The sequence below is a fragment of the Moschus berezovskii genome, chromosome 10, assembly GCF_049115385.1.
Source record: "Moschus berezovskii isolate FMDL1 chromosome 10, NW_MosBer_1.0, whole genome shotgun sequence".
Lineage (NCBI taxonomy): Eukaryota > Metazoa > Chordata > Mammalia > Artiodactyla > Moschidae > Moschus > Moschus berezovskii.
In genome coordinates this window covers 10,118,225-10,141,659 of record NC_142469.1, presented here as the reverse complement: position 1 = coordinate 10,141,659, position 23,435 = coordinate 10,118,225, and positions in this window count along the sequence as shown.

Sequence of the window (23,435 nt, the reverse complement as noted above, 5' to 3'; positions counted from 1 at the left end):
TGAATGCAGAGTTCCAAAGAATAGCAAGGAGAGATAAGAAAGACTTCCTCAGTGATCAATGCAAAGAAATAGAGAAAAACAAGAGAATGGGAAAAACAAGAGACCACTTCAAGAAAATTAGAGATTCCAAGGGAACATTTCAGGCAAAGATGGGCTCGATAAAGGACAGAAATGGTATGGACCTAACAGAAGCAGAAGATATTAAGAAGAGGTGGCAAGAATACACTGAAGAACTGTACAAAAAAGATCTTCACGACCAAGATAGTCACGATAACATGATCACTGACCTAGAGCCAGACATCTTGGAATGTGAAGTCAAGTGGGCCTTAGAAAGCATTACTATGAACAAAGCTAGTGGAGGTGATGGAATTCCAGTTGAGCTATTTCAAGTCTTGAAAGATGATGCTGTGAAAGTGCTGCACTCAGTATGCCAGCAGATTTGGAAAACTCAACAGTGGCCACAGGACTTGAAGAGGTCAGTCTTCATTCCAATCCCAAAGAAAGGGAATGCCAAAGAACGCTCCAACTACCGCACAATTGTACTCATCTCACACGCTAGTAAAGTCATGCTCAAAATTCTCCAAGCCAGGCTTCAGCAGTATGCAAACCGTGAACTCCCAGATGTTCATGCAGGTTTTAGAAAAGGCAGAGGCACCAGAGATCAAATCGCCAACATCCGCTGGATCATGTACAAAGCAAGAGAGTTCCAGAAAAACATCTATTTCTGCTTCATTGACTATGCCAAAGCCTTTGACTGTGTGGATCACAATAAACTGTGGAACATTCTGAAAGAGATGGGAATCCCAGACCACCTGACCTGCCTCTTGAGAAACCTGTATGCAGGTCAGGAAGCAACAGTTAGAACTGAACATGGAACAACAGTCTGATTCCAAATAGGAAAAGGTGTACGTCAAGGTTGTATATTGTCACCTTGCTTATTTAACTTCTATGCAGAGTACATCATGAGGAACGCTGGGCTGGAAGAAGCACAAGCTGGAATCAAGACTGCTGGGAGAAATATCAATAACCTCAGATATGCAGATGACACTACCCTTATGGCAGAAAGTGAAGAGGAACTCAAAAGCCTCTTGATGAAAGTGAAAGAGGAGAGTGAAAAGGTTGGCTTGAAGCTCACCATTCAGAAAACAAAGATCATGGCATCTGGTCCCATCACTTCATGGAAAATAGATGGAAAAACAGTGGAAACAGTGTCAGACTTTATTTTTTTGGGCTCCAAAATCACTGCAGATGCTGATTGCAGCCATGAAATTAAAAGACGCTTACTCCTTGGAAGGAAAGTTATGACCAACCTTGATAGTATATTAAAAAGCAGAGACATTACTTTGCCAACCAAGGTCCGTCTAGTCAAGGCAATGGTTTTTCCCGTGGTCATGTATGGATGTGAGAGTTCGACTGTGAAGAAGGCTGATCCCCGAAGAATCAATGCTTTTGAACTGTGGTGTTGGAGAAGACTCTTGAGAGTCCCTTATACTGCAAGGAGACCCAACCAGTCCATTCTAAGGGAGATCAATCCTAGATGTTCATTGGAGGGACTGATGCTAAAGCTGAAGCTGCAATACTTTGGCCACCTCATGCGACGAGTTGACTCACTGGAAAAGACTCTGATGCTGGGAAAGGTTGGGGGCGGGAGGAGAAGAGGACGACGGAGAATGATATGGCTGGATGAAATCACCGACTCTGTGGACATGAGTTTGAGTGTACTCCGGGAGTTGGTGATAGACAGGGAGGCCTGGAGTGTTGTGATTCATGGGGTCGCGGAGAGTTGGACACGACTGAGCGACTGAACTGAACTGAACTGAACATCATGAGAAATGGTGAGAAACGCTAGTTGCTGTTGCTGGCTTCGTTGTCTCTTGATCGTTCTTCTCCAGACTATACAGAAACACAAATACATAATTAATAGCACTCTCATAACCAGAGCAATTCCGTATCCAAATGTCTTGATCAGTTTTAAGGGATTAAAAGAAGAAAGTTTATCAGCAACAATATCAAGAAAATCTGTTCCAGAAATTACATCAAGATGTTTATTAATATCTTTCAATATATCTTGTTGTAGATCTTGAATATCTACAGAAATATTACCTTGGTTCAGTAGGTGTTGTTTAACTTTATCCCAATTGAATTGTCTTATTTTCTTTGAAAACTATTACACAAAAGGAAGTATAGTTCCAATCATATTTACTCTCACCTGTTTTTGTAAACTGACTAATTGATCTAATAAAATAACAGATTGTTGAAGGTCAGCCACTTGGGAGGCCAATTTTCCATCAATTTTTTTTTTTTGAGTGATCCAAAGGACATTGGCATCATTATGCCATTCTTGTACAAAATTAATTGTTTGTACAGATTGATGAAGAGGCATTCCAGCTACGGCTGCCTTAGTGGTAATAGCAATAATGCCTAAGATGGTAGCAATTAGTAATCCCAGAAAACGTTTAACACCTTTAAGATTTTTCAATATTTCTTCAATAACTTATAATGTAGGACTTTCTTGCCAAGGTCGTTGTAAATCAATTGGAATCTATATGCCAGTTCTGGTTTTAAGACTGTAAATACTCTGCCAATTTTCATCAAAAGGAATGGTATTATTTATACATGTATAAAATGAACAGTTAATACATGTTACTAATCCCAAACTGGTATCATATTTTGCTGGTCCGATCATAAAAACAAAAGGAATTCTTATACCCGTCTGAACAGTGTAGGTAGAGTTTTTCGTAAAACTAAAGGTAGCTTCTGGGTCATTTAAAATATAGTATATTCAGTATATTGTCCCTTCCAAGCAATTAGTTCTTTTAATGACATGGGTGTTTTCCATAATTCATCATGAATAGGATAATGATCTAGATGAGGCACAGGGGAAGCTAATCCTGTCCCGTGTCATATGAGGGGTTGACTACCATAAGTACTAATTGTTTTTTCATTATATACCCATGGGGAAGACACTTTAGATTCTATAAGTTTAGGGTTTCCTCGGGGTCCCCAATTGATAATGGAGCCGTCTGCAACATCTAACAATAAGTGACCTTCTGATCCTTTACATAATTTCCATCTTAACCAATTTTCAATACCATGGTTAATTTCAGCAACACAATCAGGAAGGTCAGGTGGATTCATCATGCTGGAAGTTTCCTCTTTTTCTAAAAAAATAAGGGCAGTTAACAAAAAGAGGGAAGTCTTATCATTTGATTCTTTGACAACTGACAGCCACTTTTTATATCCTGTTTTAAGACATATACTTCCAAAACCAATACAAATAGTAGTGGCATCAGAGCCAATAGTATTATTTATCAACTGACTACCTTCTGCTTCCTTTACAGTCTATTTTAATGTGTCCTAATTTTCCACATTGGTGACATTTTATATCTGTCTTTTTATTAGCCTTAGACAATACTTGAGCCAGAAGTTGCATTTCATATGGTTCTGACCCAATATCCTGTCAAACTTTAAGATATTCTTCTAGAGGGGCACCCCGTGTTTTTAGAGGCTGAATCGCCTTTTTACATTGTCATAAGCAAGAACTTGTATCAGCATATGTCTGAAACGAGGTTGTGAGACTTCTTTATTTAAATTTTGACGTAGCCTGGCAGTAAAATCTACACAACGTTCCCCATTTGCTTGTTTGATTTGGGTAAATTAAATCGAGACTTGTCCGGGTGGGTTTATTGTTTCCCATGCTTTTAAACATATCATTCTCACTTGAGCGAGTAATTATTGTTAACAGCTTGAATGCCAAAATGTGCCCTGCTACCCATTAACTGATCAGGTGTTCTATCAACTGGCGGGTTGGCTGTCGTATTTCTGAGAGCTTGTTAATTTGCTTCATCTTGCCACCAGGTCCTAAATTGTAAACATTCTGAGGTGGATAGGCAAGTTCTAGCTATCATTTCCTAATCATAAGAATTAACCGTTCAGCTTGTGAAAGTCCCTGAATTAGTCCCATTGTATAAGGAGAATTAGTTCCATATTGGGTAAATGCCTGTTTTATCTCCTTTATGGTTTTAAATGGTATGGCATTATAATCATAACGCATTCCTCCTTGTGGAAATTGAGGATCTGGTGGGATTTGAGTTACAGCCATAGGGAGAACTAAAGCATCTTCATCCCCCTGCAATTGTGCTATACGAACTCCGTTTTGTAAAGGCGTCATTTTATTATGCACAGTTATCTGTGGGTTAAAAGCAAATCCATCATCCCAAGGGGTTTCAGGATTGAAAGGAGGGGGCTCGACTAAAGGTGCAGTTGGTCGAAAGAGAAAGATCTGTTCTTGACTTCTATCATTCTTTTGGCTCTTATTTTTCATTTTTATTGGCTGTTTCTCTTCCTCATCACATATGTTATCATCTAAATTCATTTCCTCCATTTGTTCTTGTATTTGTTCTACAGAATCCCCTGAATTCGAGGTTTTGGATTGCAGCAGTCCCAAAGCTGTGCTAATAAGATTCCCTAATGACCATACAGAGAAAGGAATATTTTCGCAGTGTTGATAGGCACCGCCCAGGCAACGCATAACTTCTTGCCATTCCTCATGTCTCAAAGTCCCTTTATCTGGATCTAGCCAGTAGCAATATTTCTTCAATGGCAGAAAACAATTCTTTAAAAGAGGAGTGAGAAATCTCAACCCCCAGACTTTTTAACAAAGCTTTTAACACTTGCATATAGTCACTATGCTGAGAAGGATTTTGCCCCATGTTTACCTTGATGGACAAATACGCAGGGGTGTACTTACCAAGTACTTTCCTAGTACGCCGAGCTGCCCAGGTTTCCCTGCATTCTCTGCCGCTAAGAGCTAGCCTTGGAGGCTGGATTCACTTGTTCCGGCACCAGCTCCACAAGCAGGGTTTCCGAAAGCGCGATACAGCGTGAGAATGAGAAAGGAGACACAAGAATTCAGAGAAAAGCGAAGATCAGGGGACCAACACCGCTCCAAGGTGAAGGTGCCGAAACTGAGTCCAGGCCAGTTTTATTATACTTTCAGCCGTGAATGAAGGAATAAGCGGGGAGTTAAACTGTAACACATGTGGCCTTCAGGGCCAAAGAACAAAATGATCATTAACCATTGAGTAATTAGGAAACAGTAATCAATAACAGATCAGTAACTAAGACTAGTATTCTTATCTATAGATTTTCCACCAGATACATAAAACATGTGGCTTTGAGGCGCCAGTTGAGAAACAGTCTGCGGTCGGTTTTCCTACCCCAGGATCATATCTTGTTTTCAAGATTATGAACTATTACCTCTGGACTTGTTCCAAGAGTCTCATGCCTTATAGCATCCAGTTTATCAATAATTATGAATTTCTTTTGCAGCCCTTGCTGGGGCCTGCTTTTCTTTTATTCTTCCTGTCTCCTACACATGTCATTATAGAAATAAGAACAGAAACAGGGTAAATAGTTGGACTTTGAACACTTTAGGATAACAGTTATGGCAGGAACAGAGACAGGCTAAACCATGTTTACAAAATCAAGATGTCACATCTTTTCCCATTCTTGGGGCAAGGGAAACACTGCACATATTCAGAAAGGTTCCTTGGGGTTAAAAAGGCAAGGACCTCAAGATGATAATAAGTCTTACCATGCCCCCCACCCCTCAGATGCTCTTACACTAAAATCCATCTTGGCTGAGTGATGTATTCATACCTAGCAGAAGGTCCTGAGACAAATTAGTGACAGAGCCAAAACAAGACAGGTAGCCAAAAGAAAAACAAAGATATGGAAGTTTGCCCCCTTATGACAGATTTAAATTTCTCAAAAGCACAACTCTTGCTGAGTTTGCCTGTGTTTTTCCACATGTACTTTGCTTTTCTAATAAATGCATACTTTCCCCCTTACTTTTCAGTCTCCTTATCAGAATTTTCTCTATAAGGCAGGCGAGAACTGGAGATTTAGACTCTATCTGTTGCCCCTGTGGTCTAGTGGTTAGAATTCCCGATCTTCAACCAGACAACCATGACTTGATTCTCAGTCAGGGAACTAAGATCTCACTTCTGTCTGCTGCTCTCTGCAAGCTACCACTCACTGATGCGTGTATCTGAATTCAGGAGGTGACAAATCAACAAGCAAAAAAAAAAAAAAGCAGTATCCTATGAATGAAAGACTTCAAGAGTAGCACTTAGGTACAACTCACAAAATCAAATCAGTTATTTGTGCAGCACAGCATGAATTAACACACTTCTAAATAGACTCAAATTATTTTATCTATTTTTCATGTTTCATTATGTAATTTTTAACATCTTCCTTTTATTTTTTGTTATATTTTATCTTTTGCTGAAAATTTGCCTTATGGCCAATTAGTTAGGAGGCTAAAATATTTAGACAAAAATTCTTATTGCAAAGATGTCTAAAATAGTTACATTTATGGCTAAAATACATAACAGAAGTATAAATACATAAAAAAAGATGGATAGTCTAGAGATAAACCTATGCACCTGTGATCACCTAAACTATGACCAAAGGAGGCAAAATTATATAATCATGGAGAAAAGACAGCCACTTCAATGAGTGGTGCTTTGAAAACTGGACAGTCACATGTACAAAAATGAAATTAGAACACTTTCCTGAGACCATATATGAAAATTAGCTCAAAATTGATTAAAAACCAAAGTGTAAGTCTGGGCACTATAAAACTCTTAGAGAAAAACATTTGCAGAACACTTTTTGACATAAATTGCTATAAGATCCTTTCAGGCCCAGCTCTTGAGTAATGAAAATTAAAACAAAAGTAAGCAAATGGAACCTAATTAAACTTAAAAGCTTTTTTTTTCACAGCAAAGGAAACCATAAACAAGACAAAAACAACTCTCAGGATGGGAGAAAGTATTTTCAAAAAGAGCAATGATGAGGGATTAATGTTCAAAATATATAAATAGCTCATGCAACTCAATATTAAAAGAAGGGAAGAGGGGGTTGGATGAATTGGGAGATTGGAATTGACATATACACACAGGTGGTGGTGGTGTTCAGTCACTAAGTCATGTCTGTATAAAATAGATAACTAATGAGAACTTACTGTATAGCACAGAGAACTCTACTTAATGCTCTGTGATGACCTAAATGGGAAGGGAATTCAAATAAAAGAGGGGATATATATATATGGCTGATTCACTTTCAACATAGCCTTGTAATAAAAACTAATTAGAGGGTTCCCTTTTCTCCACATCCTCGCCAGCATTTACAGTAAAAGAGACACAGATGTATAGAACAGTCTTTTGGACTCTGTGGGAGAGGGCGAGGGTGGGATGATTTGGGAGAATGACATTGAAACATGTGTATTATCATATGTGAAGTGAATTGCGAGTCGAGGCTCGATGCATGATACAAGATGCTCGTGGCTGATGCACTGGGATGAACCAGAGGGATGGGATGGGAGGGTTCAAGATGTACACATGTATACCTGGGACAGATTCATGTCGATGTATGGCAAAACCAATACAATAATGAAAGTAATTAGCCTCCAAGTAAAGTAAATAAATTAAATTAATAAATTAAATAAATTTAAAAAAAGAATAATTAGAAAGTTACAGATGCTCCCCACTTATTGAAACTTCCCTTTACACCACTTCACTTTTACAAAAGACCTATATCATTAGTTGTTTTTGTTAACAGAAAGAAATCCAAAGATGATATTTGCTGTTACCTAAAAAGGCAAAAATCAAAAGTAGCAATCAATGTTTGTTTTGCAGCAAGTTGTTATAGAGGCAGGAAGTACTCCAAGCGTTGACAGTGGCACAGCCAAGCTCCTACCCCAGGAACCACAGCAAACAATTCAGAACCAACTTTATAACTGTGTCTGTGGGCATCTGTGCTTTATCTAATTTATTTTCTGTATCCATTAACAATATGTATCCTAAGGTAATTGCTTCCTCCCTTTTATGTCTTTTCAGATTAGGGAAAGTTTTATAGGAATGCCCTACTTTCAGATATTGAAGAAACCTGTCTGTACCTAGAAATAAGGACACTACCATAGACATTTTGTTGAAAATATTTATAATACATCCAATGAATGTCAGAGCTAATGCTAAATAGTCCATCAAGTGAAAAAGAAACCTTAAGAGGAAAATGAAACTTGACTCAGGTTGGTGAGTATAATGCACAAGAAATATATAACTCTCCCTAGAAATGAGGTTTTAGAAAACTCCAAAGGGCTACATGAATACTCCATATATTGCTGAAGTTAAATGTGACTAATCTGGTCCTATTTCAAGTAAAATGTAATTGAAACACTACAAAAAGCATTTGCTTCACATAATCTATTCACTTATGGATATATATTTATTTATTTATTTTTATTTTTATTGGAGGCTAATTATTTTACAATATTATATTGGTTGGTTTTGCCATACATTGACATGAATATGCCCCGGGTGTACATGAGTTGCCCCTCCCAAACCCCCCTCCCACCTTCCTCCTCCCCTTATCCTCCCTCTGGGTTATCTCCGCACACCAGCCCCGAGCACCCTGTAACATGCATCGAACCTGAACTGGCAATTCATTTCACATATGATAATATACATGTTTCAATGCCATTCTCCCAAACAATCCCACCCTCACCCTCTCCCACAGGATATATATTTATTGAGTGACTATTATATGATAAATTTTCTTGTTTGTTTGTTTTATGACTCATACAGTCTAGTGGGAAAGATAAACATTAAACAATTACACAGATAAAGAAATTTAAATGAATGATTAATGGTTACCAAGAATTAGGGGTGGCAAGAATAGATAGAAGACTAGCACTAAAAAAAAAAAAAAAAAAGGTTTTAATGAATTAAATAGCCAATATAGTGTGGTCACTCACTTAGAGACAGACATCTTGCATTATGAAGTCAAGCGAGACTTAGGGAGAATTACTAGTGACAAAATCACTGGAGGTGATGGGATTCATGCTGAGTTATTTCAAATCCTAAAAGAAGATGTTGTTAAAGTGCTGCACTTGGTATGCCAGGAAATTTGGAAAACTTTGTAGTGGCCACAGGACTGGAAAAGGTCAGGTTTCACCCCAATCCCAAACAAAGATAATAATAAAGAAGGTTCAATCTAACTTATATTTGCATTCATTTCACATGCTAGCAAGATTATGCTCAAAATCCTTCAAGTTAGGTTCAAAAGTATGTGAACCAATCTCGAAAGATGTACACATTGGATTTATAAAAGTCAGAGGAACCAAAGACCAAAAAGATCAGACTGCCTGTATCGACTAGATCATAGAGAAAACAAAATAATTCAAAATGAAAAATTTTACTTCTGCTTCATTGACTATGTTCTGCAGATTACAACAAACTGGAAAATTCTTAAAGAAATGGGAATACCAGAACACCTTATCTGTCTCCTGAAAGACCTTTATGCAGGACAAGAAGCTACAGTTAGAACCAGACATGAAACAATGGATTGGTTCAAAACTGAGAAAGGAGTACCACAAGGCTGTATATTGTCACCCTGCTTATTTAACTTATATGCAGTGTACATCATGCAAAATGCTGGGCTGGATGAATCACAAGCTGGAATCAAGATTGCTGGGAGGATATCAAGGACAACCTAAGATATGCAGATAATACCACACTAATGGCAAAAAGTGAAGAGGAACTAAAGAACATCTTGATGAAGGTGAAAGAGGACAGTGAAAAAAACTGACTTAAAACTCAGCATTAAAAAATCTAAGATAATGGCATTCAGTATTATCACTTAATGACAAACAGAGCACATAAATGGAAACAGTGACAGATTTTATTTTCTTGGATTCCAAATCCACTGCAGATGATGACTGAAGCCATGAAATTAGAACAACAAACAAAAACAAACAAAAAAATTCCTTCTTGGAAGAAAAGCTTTGACAAACCTATACAGCTTTTTAAAAAGCAGAGACATAGCTTTGTTGACAAAAGTCTGTATAGTCAAATCTATGGTTTTTCCAGTAGTCATGTATGGATGAGAGTTGGACCATAAAGAAAGCTGAACACCAAAGAGTTGATGTTTTTGAACTATGGTGTTGGAGAAGACTTCTGAGAGTTCCTTGGACTGCAAGGAGATCCATCCAGCCAATCCTAAAGAAATCAATCCTGAATATTCATTGAAAGGACTGATGCTGAAGCTGAAGCTCCAATACTGTGGCCACCTGATGGGAAGGGCTAACTCATTAGAAAAGACCCTGATTCTGAGAAAGATTGAGGGCAAAAGGAGAAGAGGGTGACAGAGGATAACAAGGTTGGATGTCATCACCAACTCAATAGACATGTTGTCTTCTTTGTTCAGTTGCTCAGTCGTGTCCTCCTCTTTGTGATCCCATGAACTACAGCACACCAAGCTTCCTTGCCCTTCACTATCTCTCAGAGTTTGCTCAAATTCATATCCACTGTGAAGGATATGGACACAAATTGGGCAATCTCTGGGAGATAATGAAGAACAGGGAAACCTGGCATGCTGCAATTCATGGGGTTGCAAAGAGTCAGACAGAACTTAGTGACTGAACAACAAGAATTAGGGGAAGTGGAAGAGGGGCATAAGTGTTAATTATCACTGCATTGCTTTTTGAGATAATGGCACAATTACAAAATTAGATAGCCGTGATGATTACCCAATTCTAAGTTAAAAAAAAAAAAAGAGAAACACTGAAAAGCACACTTTAAAAGATAAATTTTTTGTCAACCTATATATGTATAGGTTGTTATTAGGGGGAGAAAAAGGATCATGCCTCTTCATGATTCAAACTTACCTTCCAGGGATATTTGCAAGCTTATAAGACTATAAAGAGATATTTCTATAGCCTTTGGGACCCAGATTTTAAAAGACTGCATTTCTGACCCCAGCTACTTCCACGCTATGTCTTACTAACTATACTCACAAGCCGTCCTGTTCTCTAATTGCCAAACTTATTCTTGCCTTAGTGGGCTTCAACCTTCTGCTTTCTCTTCACTCTTTTTCTCTTAACAGTCCTGGAAGGCCACTACCTTGGGTAATTTAAAAGTCCATTCTCTATTTTTATTGAAAACTTTATTTTATTGAGAAAAACTTAGAGCTGACTTTTCTAAACCTAATTTTCTAACTATTCTATCTGTCAATTTATCCATATGGGCTTCCCCGGTTGCTCAGATGGTAAAGCGTCTGCCTGCAACGCAGGGGATCTGGGTTCAATCCCTGGGTCAGGAAGATCCCCTGGAGAAGAGAATGGTAACCCACTCCAGTACTCTTGCCTGGAAAATTCCATGGACGGAAGGAGCCTGGTAGGCTACAGTCCATGGTGTCACAAACAATCGGACACGACTGAACAACTTCACCTTTACCTATATTTATCTATTTTATTTGTATTTCCTTATTTCTATAACTCTAAATACTTGTTATTATTTTATTTATAACTTTGTTTGTATATGCTTCCAGGCTTCCTTTGTATAATGGGATGAAATCTCAGTTTTATATAATTATGTGGCATCAACTTTTTAAATTAGTAAATGGAATCATGAATAAATCAAATATGCTGAGTATTTTAAGCATGATATTCAAACTTAAATTTTAATTTTCTCACCTGTAAAATGTGAATAACAGTACTCTATGTTTGAGGATATATTATGGTTAAAGAAGTAATGAGTGCAGAATACTTGCCACATCTCCTGTTAACTATCCTAGGAGATAAGCATCCAAAACCAAATTTTCTCTGTAGAAACTAGAGACATCTTGAATTTTATCACATCTTCATGGGCATGATCATGTAAAGACACTAATAATTTGCCATATCTTAAAATATCTGTATATACTTAAATACCAAGAAATGAAAGAAATAAAATTTTTAAAAACTAAAGTAAAAAGCAAAGTAGTCATTTAAATGTAAGATACTTTGAGATCTTGAAGGTCTATATTAGCATTTTTCTGAATTGCTTCAGTTAATGTCACAATAGCCCCTGAAGTAATAGGTTACTTGTCCCACAGTACTTACTAAAGGAAAGAATTATTCAGGCCTGCTGATTCACCCACAGAAATATTCCACAGAAAAGAGATGAGTTCTGTACCAATTTTAGCTGTCAACATCTGAAAGAGTGTTGCTCAAAGGAAAGCACAAAAGCTTAACACCTGAAAATTCTCTTAAGTTTTCCTGTTTTTGATTAAAGTAATAGCAATGGTGATATGTACATTTTCCTCACAATAAATTTTTAACTTCAGTTTTAAGTAAAAGAATCCCAAGTAGACAAGAGTGAGGACATGATCTTTAAAGGGGTATCTAAATAGGTCAATCATTTATTCAGTTGAGAATCATGAAAAAAGGAACTAATGTGTTCATAGTAGCTCTGGCCTTGAGGATTAGATTGAAGAACAAAACAGACAGGTCACACATCGTCATGGAGATTAAAGTGTTACAGGAAATACTGGCATTAAACCAAATGGCAAAAAATATAAAGATGAATATAGATTTAAAAGCATTATAGGTTAAGAAGAGACAGTAGTAACATTTAAATTCTACCAGGAAAAAATGACAGTCCTGGAGAATTCAGTTTAAATTGTAATGAGATCGGCTTTCTTTGAAGGAGTGAAATTTGAGTCAAGTGACAGTTACCATTCAGTCATGCCAGACTCTTTGCGACCCCATAGACTGTAGCCCACCAGGCTCCTCTGTCCATGGGATTTTCCAGACAAGAATACTGGAGTGGGTAGCCATTCCCTTCCCCAGGGAATCTTACCAACCAAGGGCTCAAACTCTGGTCTCCTGCATTGCAGGCAAATGCTTTACCATCTGAGCTACCAGGGAATCCCTTGAAATTTGAGTGAAGACATACAAATTTGTTTGGGATAGCCAGGAAATGTGAGGGAGCTTTGAGAATGAACCTATGTTCAAAAGCAGCACGGTACATATGCTCCTGACAGAAGACCTAATCAAACATATTTGAACAGTGCAGCATGACTGGGAAATTGATCTGAAGTTGGGGGTAGACAAGGAACAGGATTGTTAGTGTGTTAATGTTTTTTCTTTAGAAATCTATTAATTCATTAGGTTAGAGGTAGATTTGCGTCTACTAGTGTAGTCATCCAAGGGATAGAATTGCCAGACTGGACATTTAGATTTTGCAATGGCAGAATGTGAAGGATGAGAAAAATGAATCAAAAAGCATTTAAAATTATTTACTTGGAAATATGTATAGTTTAGACTCTTATGGGTATCTATGAGACCAACTCTCCTCTATAAACACAATCCAAGACTTTAATTTGGATCAAGAACCAATATCGTTGCAGCTTTTCCAAAAGACCTAAATAGTAATAATAATAATATATTATTGTTTGCATGTTATATTGGACTATAGGTAATGCTTCTTCGCCATTGTCTCACTTATCCTTTAAAATAGTTCTATGGAAGAAGTATCATTATTTCCACAAGTTTATGGTGGAGAGTGGGTCTTAGAGAGGTCACTTAACTTTCTAACGTGGCAAAGTCTCCACTCTAAGCCACGCTTGTCTGATTCAAAAGCCACTATGGCACTAACTTGCAATGCTAAATCAACATATTTGTCACCTAAGGTACTAGATAAAATACATATTCTGAGATCTCAAACTCAGTTTTCTGATTCTATAGGTCTGAGTTTGGGTCTAGGAATTTTTGCTTTTAATATACACACCAATGGAGAAGGAAATAGCAACCCACTCTAGTATTCTTGCCTAGAGAATCCTGTGGACAGAGGAGCCTGGTGGGCTACTGTCCGTGGGGTCGCACAGAGTCGGACACGACTGAAGCAACTTAGTAGCAGCATACACATCAAAAGGAATCTGATGAAGACCATATTTTCATAACAGATAATCAGGGAACAAGTGGGCATATAAGGTAAAGCATTCCAAGACTACATTTCTATAACACTTCATATTCGAATTTGAAAGCTGCCTGCATTTTACCTTATTTTAGGAAACTACTCCAGCCTGTAAAACTTGTATTCCAATGCTGTAATCTGTAGGAGTATATTAGTGCCCAGGCATCTGAGAAGTACAGAGGTAAAAGTTTCAACGTTCAGGTTACTCTCATTGATTTTCCTAGAGGATATTTTGTCTCCAGAGAGAGTAAGTTTAAAAGCAATGGGAAGAAGGAAAAGTGGATTCATCACTGTGTTAGAAAGAATACGTTTCAAATAATCAAGAGTTACATGGAGTAGACACAGAATATAAATTCCGTCTTGTATTATTGTTAGCACATTCTTTTGCTCTCAGATGTACCTTCATTCTCACACCCAGAGGCTGTCTGTGCTGTAAACTGTGATAGAACCTAGAGGTATTGTAGTGTACATTCATGTCAACAACTTCTCAATTAGATGAAACTTTCTATTTATTTGACACATTGGTAACATAAATTGTTGCAAGTAATAACAAATTATGTATTAAGTGTTTTTGCTTTGGAAACTACAATCAGTAATATTCCAGAATATTGCATCCTCAGATGACAAGCCAATTCTTATTTTGTGCTTGAATTCAAGAACTCAATCATCATTTTTAATCGCTAACACTTTCTAAAAATACAGGATAAGAAGAGAGGACAAGAAGACAGGATTTAGAAAGAAGACAGCTTTCAAAAACATTAATGTTTAAACAAAAATTTTCAGTATCTGAGCTTGTTCAAACTCATGCACGTAATTTTTTCTACTCTCTATTATCATATGATATCAAAGGAACACTATTACTACTACAAATAATACAATTAAAAATAATAATAGTAATATTCATGCCTATATTCCTACAGCCATCGGTTATCTTCCTGAGAATGGAAACAGTACACAATGATGCACAAAAAGGAATAGTGAATTAGTATAAATTTTAAAACACTCAGTTTCAGAGGAATAATTGTGAAATGAAAATAAGATTCAACTGGGCCATTGTTACCAGAAAGTAAGTCCTGTCCTCTTTGAAAGACTACAAAGACACTGATAACTGTAGATAACTGTATGCAGGATATAGAGGATGACCATAGAAACACAGTCACCAAAGGGGTTAAGATAAATATGTATTTATCCATTCACTTACTTTAAAGTTGAGGTGACAATTGAGTAGCCAAACCTACATCTGCTCTCTGAATCACTCACCCATGTACATATTTTCTGTTTGTTATGTTTTCTAAGCAAAATATTAACCCCAATTTAGTCCTCACTGAGAAATAATTGTGACATGGATATAAGCGTTTTGAAATGAGCGTCTGATTTAGAAAATTTGAAAAAAAATGGAGAAATTAATTTTACCAAAATAAAAGCATTATAAAAGTCTTCCCTGGTGATGCAGAAGGTAAAGAATCTGATGGCAATACAAGAGATCCAGGTTCAATATTTCGATTGTGTAGATCCATTTGAGAAAGGATGGCTACCCACTCTGGTATTCTTTCCTGGAGACTTCCATGCACATAGGAGCCTGATGGGCTATAGTCCATAGGGTCACAGAGTAGGACACGACTGAGTGACTTTCACTTCTTTTATTTCAAAAGCATTATAAAAGCACTAAGAACATGACAATAACTTTATGGCAATTTTACTACAGAGAAAAAAATAATGTAACTCACTCTAGTAAATTTTAATGCCTTTTAGAATGCCCCTGACATCATTCCTCTCTTTGGACTTCACTGAAATTACTAATGATGGAAATTAACCAAACTATAACATTATATGAATGTGTAATAATTTTATTTATATTCTGAAATATTTTGGAGTCTACAATCTTTTTGATATATAATTATCAGGGCAGCCCTATCATATACATCAGTTGAAATGGGAAAAGACATTGTGACCTATAGGTCAATGAGTGCAGTTCAGTTCAGTCACTCAGTCACGTCCAACTCTCTGCAACCCTATCGACTATAACTCCTGGAGCATGCTCAAACTCAGGTCCATCAAGTCAGTGATGCCATTCAACCATCTCATACTCTGTCATACTCTGTCGTCCCACTTCTCCTCCAGCCTTCAATTTTCCCAGCATCAGCCTCTTTTATAATGAGTAGTATGGGAGCTTCAGTTTCATCATCAGTCCTTCCAATGAATAGTCTGGACTGATTTGCTTTAGGGTTGACTTATTTGATTCTCCTTGCAGTCCAAGGGAATCTCAAGAGTCTTCTAAAACACCACAGTTCAAAAACATCAATTCTTCAGTTCTCAGCTTTCTTTATGGTGCAACTGTCACATTCATACATGACTGCTGGAAAAACCATAGCTTTGACTAGCTGTACCTTTGCTGGCAAAGTAATGTCTCTGCTTTTTAATATGCCGTCTAGGTTGGTCATAGCTTTTCTTCCAAGGAGCAAGCATCTTTCAATTTGATGGCTGCAGTTACCATATGTAGTGATTTTGGAGTCCAAACATATGAAAGTCTGTCAATGTTTCAATTCTCTCCCCATCTGTTTGCCATGAAGTGAAAAGACCAGATGCCATGATTTTAGTTTTTTGAATGTTGAGTTTCTTGTTTTTGTTTGTTTTCTTTCTTTCTTTCTTCTTCTTTTTTTTTTTTTTTTTGCTGGAGAAAACTCTCTATTAATATTATTATTTTAACAAATTTATTTTTATGAAGAATATTTGCTTTGCAGAATTTTGTTGTTTCTGTCAAACTGCAACATGAATTAGCCATAGATATACATATGTTCCCTCCCTTTTGAACCTCCCTCCCGTCTCCCTCCCCATCCCACTCCACTAGGTTGATACAGAGCCCCTATTTGAGTTTCCTGAGCCATACAGCAAATTCCCATTGGCTGTCTATTTTACATATGGTAATGTAAGTTTCCCTGTTACTCTTTCCATACATCTCACCTTCTCATCCCCTCTCCCTATGTCCATAAGTCTATTCTATATATCTGTTTCTCTATTGCTGCCCTGTAAATAAATTCTTCAGTATAATTTTTATATATTCAATATACATGTTTTAAAATATGATATTTATCTTTCTCTTTCTGACTTACTTCACTCTGGATAATAATTTCTAGGTTCATCCACCTCATCAGAGCTGACTCAAATACATTCTTTTATATGGAGGAGTAATAGAAGAAATGGAGTAGCCATCATGGTCAACAAAAGAGTCCGAAATGCAGTTCTTGGATGCAAGCTTAAAAATGACAGAATGATTTCTGTTCGTTTCCAAGGCAAACCATTCAATATTACAGTAATCCAAGTCTATGCCTCAACCAGTAACCCTGAAGAAGCCGAAGTTGAATGGTTCTATGTAGACCTACAAGACCTTTTACAACTAACACCCCAAAAAGATGTCCTTTAAATCACAGGGGACTGGAATGCAAAAGTAGAAAGTCAAGAAACACCTGGAGTAACAGGAAAATTTGGCCTTGGAGCACAGAATGAAGCAGGGCAAAGGCTAATACAGTTTTGTCAAGAGAATGCACTGGTCATAGCAAAGACCCTCTTCCAACAACACAAGAGAAGACTCTACAAATGGACATCACCAAATGGTCAACACCGAAATCAGATTGATTATATTCTTTGCAGCCAAAGATGGAGAAGCTCTATACTGTTAGAAAAAACAAGACCAGGAGCTGACTGTGGCTCAGATCATGAACTCCTTATTACCAAATTCAGACTTAAATTGAAGAAAGTAGGGAAAACCACTAGACCATTCATATATGACCTAAATCAAATCCCTTATGATTATACTGTGAAAGTGAGAAATAGATTTAAGGGGCTAGATCTGATAGATAGACTGCTCAATGAACTCTGGACGGAGGTTCATGACATTGTACAAGAGATAGGGACCAAGACCATCCCCATGGAAAAGAAATGCAAAAAGGCAAAATGGCGATCTGAGGAGGCCTTACAAATAGCTGTGAAAAGAAGAGAAGCGAAAAGCAAAGGAGAAAAGGAAAGATATAAGCATCTGAATGCAGAGTTCCAAAGAATAGTAAGGAGAGATAAGAAAGCCTTCCTCAGTGATCAATGCAAAGAAATTGAGGAAAACAATAGAATAGGAAAAACAAGAGACCTCTTCAAGAAAATTAGAGATTCCAAGGGAACATCTCATGCAAATGTGGGCTCGAAAAGGACAGAAATGGTATGGACCTAACAGAAGCAGAAGATATTAAGAAGAGGTGGCAAGAATACACAGAAGAACTGTAAGATATTCATGACCAAGATAGTCATGATAATGTGATCACTGACCTAGAGCCAGACATCTTGGAATGTGAAGTCAAGTGGGCCATAGAAAGCATCACTACGAACAAAGCTAGTGGAGGTGATGGAATTCCAGTTGAGCTACTTCAAATCTTGAAAGATGATGCTGTGAAAGTGCTGCACTCAATATGCCAGCAAATTTGGAAAACTCAGCAGTGGCCACAGGACTGGAAAAGGTCAGTCTTCATTCAAATCCCAAAGAAAAGCAATGCCAAAGAATGTTCAGACTACCTCACAATTGCACTCATCTCACACGCTAGTAAAGTCATGCTCAAAATTCTCCAAGCCAGGCTTCAGCAATATGTGAACTGTGAACTCCCAGATGTTCAAGTAGGTTTTAAAAAAGGCAGAGTAACCAAAGGTCAAATTGCCAACATCCTCTGGATCATGGAGAAAGCAAGAGAGTTCCAGAAAAACATCTATTTCTGCTTTATTGACTATGCCAAAGCCTTTGACTGTTTGGATCATAATAAACTGTGGAAAATTCTGAAAGAGATGGGAATACCAGACCACCTGACCTGCCCCTTGAGAAACCTGTACACAGGTCAGGAAGCAACAGTCAGAACTGTACATGGAACAACAGACTGGTTCCAAATAGGAAAAGGAATACGTCAAGGCTGTATATTGTCACCTTGCTTATTTAACTTATATGCAGTGTACATCATGAGGAACGCTGGGGTGGAAGAAGCACATGCTGGAATCAAGATTGATGGGAGAAACATCAATAACCTCAGATATGCAGATGACACCACCCTTATGGCAGAAAGTGAAGAGGAATTCAAAAGCCTCTTGACGAAAGTGAAAGAGGAGAGTGAAAATTTTGGCTTGAAGCTCTACATTCAGAAAACAAAAATCATGGTATCTGGTCCCATCACTTCATGGGAAATAGATGGAAAAACAGTGGAAACAGTGTCAGACTTTATTTTTCTGGGCTCCAAAATCACTGCAGATGCTGATTGCAGCCATGAAATTAAAAGACGCTTACTCCTTGGAAGGAACGTTATGACCAACCTAGATAGTATATTAAAAAGCAGAGACATTACTTTGTCAACAATGGTCCGTCTATTCAAGTCTATGGTTTTTCCCGTGGTCATGTATGGATGTAAGAGTTGGACTGTGAAGAAAGCTGATCGCCGAAGAATTGATGCTTTTGAACTGTGGTGCTGGAGAAGACTCTTGAGAGTCCCTCGTACTGCAAGCAGATCCAACCAGTCCATTCTAAAGGAGATCAGTCCTGGGTGTTCATTGGAAGGACTGATGCTAAAGCTGAAACTGCAATACTTTGCCCACCTCATGCGACGAGTTAACTCACTGGAAAAGTCTCTGATGCTGGGAAAGCTTGGAGACGGGAGGAGAAGGGGACAACAGAGAATGAGATGGCTGGATGGCATCACCGACTCGATGGACATGAGTTTGAGTGAACTCTGGGAGTTGGTGATGGACAGGGAGGCCAGGCATGCTGTGATTCACGTGGTCGCAGAGAGTCGGACACGTTTGAGCGACTGAACTGAACTGAACTGAACTGAATATTCCATTGTGTATATGTACCACTACCTCTTTATCCATTCATCTATCAAAAACATCTAGGTTGCTTCCATGTTCTAACTAGAGTAAATAGTGCTTCAGTGAAACGTCGGATACATGTTAGTCTATCAATTTTGTTTTCCTCAGGGTATACGCCTAGGAGTAGGATTGCTGGGTCATATGGTGGTTAGATTGCTAGTTTTAAAGGAATCTCCATACCATCTTCTATAGTGGCTACATCAGTTTACATTCCCACCAAAATTGCAAGAGTGTTCCCTTTCCTCCACACCCTCACCAACCTTTATTGTTTGCAGGCTTTTTGATGATGTTCATTCTGACTGGTGTGAGGTGATATCTCATTGTAGTTTTGATTTTCATTTCTCTAATATTGAGTGATATTAATGATTTTCTCATGTGTTTGTTAGCCATCTGTATGTCTTCTTTGGAGAAATGTCTGTTTAGGTCTTATTCCCAGTTTTTGACAGAGTTGTTTGTTTGTTTGTTTGTTTTTGGTATAGAGTTGTATGAGCTGCTTGTATATTTTGGAAATTAAACCTTTGTCAGTTGTTTCATTTTCTATTATTTTCTGCCATTCTGAGGGTTGCCTTTTCAAATTGCTTATAGTTCTTTGCTGTGCAAAAGCTCTTAAGTTTAATCAGGTCCCACTTGTTTACTTTTGTTTTTATTTCCGTTATTATAGGAGGTGGGTCATAGCGGATCTTTCTTTGATTTATCCCATCCAGTGTTCTGCCTATGTTTTCCTCAAGAGTTTTATAGTTTCTGGTGTTAAATTTAGGTCTTTAATCCATTTTGAGTTTATCTTTACATATGATGTTAGGAAGTGTTCTAGTTTCATTCTTTAACATGTAGCTGTCCAGTTTTCCCAGCACCATTTATTGAAGAAGATGTCTTTGCCCCATTGTATATTTTTTTCTCTTTTGTCAAAAATAAGGCACCCATAGATGCATGGGTTTATTTTTACTGGGTTTTCTATCTTGTTCCATTAGTTAATATTTCTGTTTTTGTGCCAGTACCTTACTGTCTTGATGATTATACTACTTTGTAGTATAATCTGAAGTCAAGAAGGCTGTTTCCTCAAACTCCATTCTTATTTCTCAAGACCAGTTTGTCTATTTGGGGTCTTTTGTGTTTCCATTTGAATTTTGAAAATTTTTGTTCGCATTCTGTGAAAAATGACATTGGTCATTTGACAGGGATCACATTGAATCTGCAGATTCATTTGGTAGAATATTCATTTTCACAATACTGATTCTTCCTACCCAGGAACATGGAATATCTCTCCATCTGTTTATGTCGTCTTTGATTTCTTTCATTAGCATCTTATAATTTTCTGTGTACAGTATTTTGTCTCCTTAGGTAAGTTTATTCCTATATATTTAAATCTTTTTGTTGAAATGGAGAATGGGATTGATTCCTTAATTTCTCTTTCTGATGTTTCATTGCTAGTATATTAAAATGCAAGTGATTTCTGTGTATTGATTTAATACCCTGAAACCTGGGTGTTCATTGGAAGGACTGATGCTGAAACTGAGACTCCAGTGCTTTGGCCACCTCATGCGAAAAGTTGACTCACTGGAAAAGACTGATGCTGGGAGGGATTGGGGCAGGAGGAGAAGGGGAGGACAGAGGATGAGATGGCTGGATGACATCACCGACTCTATGGACATGAGTTTGAGTGAACTCCAGGAGTTGGTGATGGACAGGGAGGCCTGGCGTGCTGTGATTCATGGGGTCGCAAAGAGTCGGACACGACTGAGCGACTGAACTGAACTGAACTGAACGTTGCTAAATTCACAGACTAGTTCTAGTCACTTTCTGATACTATCTTTAGGGTTTTCTATGCAGAATGTTGAGTTTTAAGCCAAATTTTTCACTCTCCTCTTTCAGTTTTATCAAAAGGCTCTTTATTTCTTCTTTACTTTCTGCCCTAAGGGTGGTGCCATTTGCATTATCTGTGGTTATTGATATTTCTCCCGGCAATCTTGATTCTAGTTTGTGCTTCATCCAGTCCAGTATTTTGCATGATGTACTCTGCATATAAGTTAAATAAGCAGGGTGACAATATAGTCTTGACTTACTCCTTTACCGATTTGGAAGCAGCCTATTGTAAAATGTCCTGCTGTAACTATTTCATCTTGCTCTGCATACAAATTTCTCAGGAGGCAGGTAAGGCGGTCTGGTATTCCCATTTAAAGAATTTTCCACAGTTTTTTGTTATACAGAGTCAAAGGCTTTGGAATAGTCAATAAAGCAGCAGTAGATGTTTTTCTGGAATTATTTTGCTTCTTCAATGATCCAACAGATGATGGCAATTTGATCTTTGGTTCCTCTGCCTTTTCTAAATCCAGCTTGAGCAAATGGAACTTCACAGTTCATATTCTATGGAAACCTGGCTTGGAGAATTTTGAGCATTACTTTGCTAGTGTGTCAGATGAGTGAAAATGTGTGGTAGTTGAGCATTTTTTAGCATGGCCTTTCTTTGGGATTAGAATGAAAATTGACTTTTTCCTGTCCTGTGGATGCTCCTGAGTTTTCCAAATTTGCTATCATATTGAGTGCAACACTTTAACAGAATAATCTTTTAAGATTTGAACTAGCTCAGCTGGAATTCCATCACCTCCACTAGCTTTGTTCATAGTGATGCTTCCTAAGGCCCACTTGACTTTGCACTCCAGGGTGTTGGGCTCTAGGTGTGGGATCACACCATCATGGCTATCTGGGTCATAATGATCTTTCTTGTATAGTTCTTCTGTGTATTCCTACCATCTCTTCTTAATATCTTCTTCTGTTAGTTCTATAGTGTCTCTGTCCTTTATTGTGCCCATCTTTGCATAAATGTTCCCTAGACATCTTTATTTTTCTTAAAGAAATCTAGTCTTTCCCGTTCTATTGTTTTGCTGTATTTCTTTGCACTGATCACTGAAGAAGGCTTTCTTGTTTCTCCTTGTTATTGTTTGGAACTCTACATTTTCTCCTTTGCCTTTTGCTTCTCTTCTATTCTCAGCTATGTTTAAGACCTCATCAGACAAACATTTTTCCTTTTTGCATTACTTTTTCTCGTGGATGGTCTTGATCACTGCCTCCTGTACAATGTCATGAACCTTCATCCATAGTATGTCAGGCTCTCTATCAGAGGTAATGTCTTAAATCTATTTATTACGTCCACTGTATAATCATAAGGGACTTGATTTATGTCATAGAAGAATGGTCTAGTGATTTCCCCTATTTTCTTCAATTTAAGTCTGATTTTTACAATAAGGAGCTCACGGTCTGATCCCAGTCATATCCCGGTCTTGTTTTTGCCGACTGAATAGAGCTTCTTCATTTTTGGCTGCAAATAATATAATCAATCTGATTTCAGTACTAACCTTCTGGTGATGTCCATGTATAGATTCTTCTCTTGTGTTGTTGAAGGAGGGTATTTGCTATGACCAGTGCATTCTTGTGGCAAAACTCCGTCAACTTTTGCCTTCCTTCATTTTGTACTCCAAGGTCAAATTTGCCTGTTATTCCATGTATCTCTTGACTTCCTACTTTTGCCATCCAGTCCCCTACGATGAATATGACATCTTTTTTGGGTGTTTAGTTCTATAAGGTCTTGTAGGTCTTCATAGAGCCATTCAGCCTCAGCTTCTTCAGCATACTGGTTAGAGCATAGACCTGGATTAGAATGACATTGAATTATTGGCCTTGGAAAGAAACAGTTATCATTCTGTAGTTTTTGAGATTGCCTCCAAATACTGTATTTGTGGCACTTTTGTT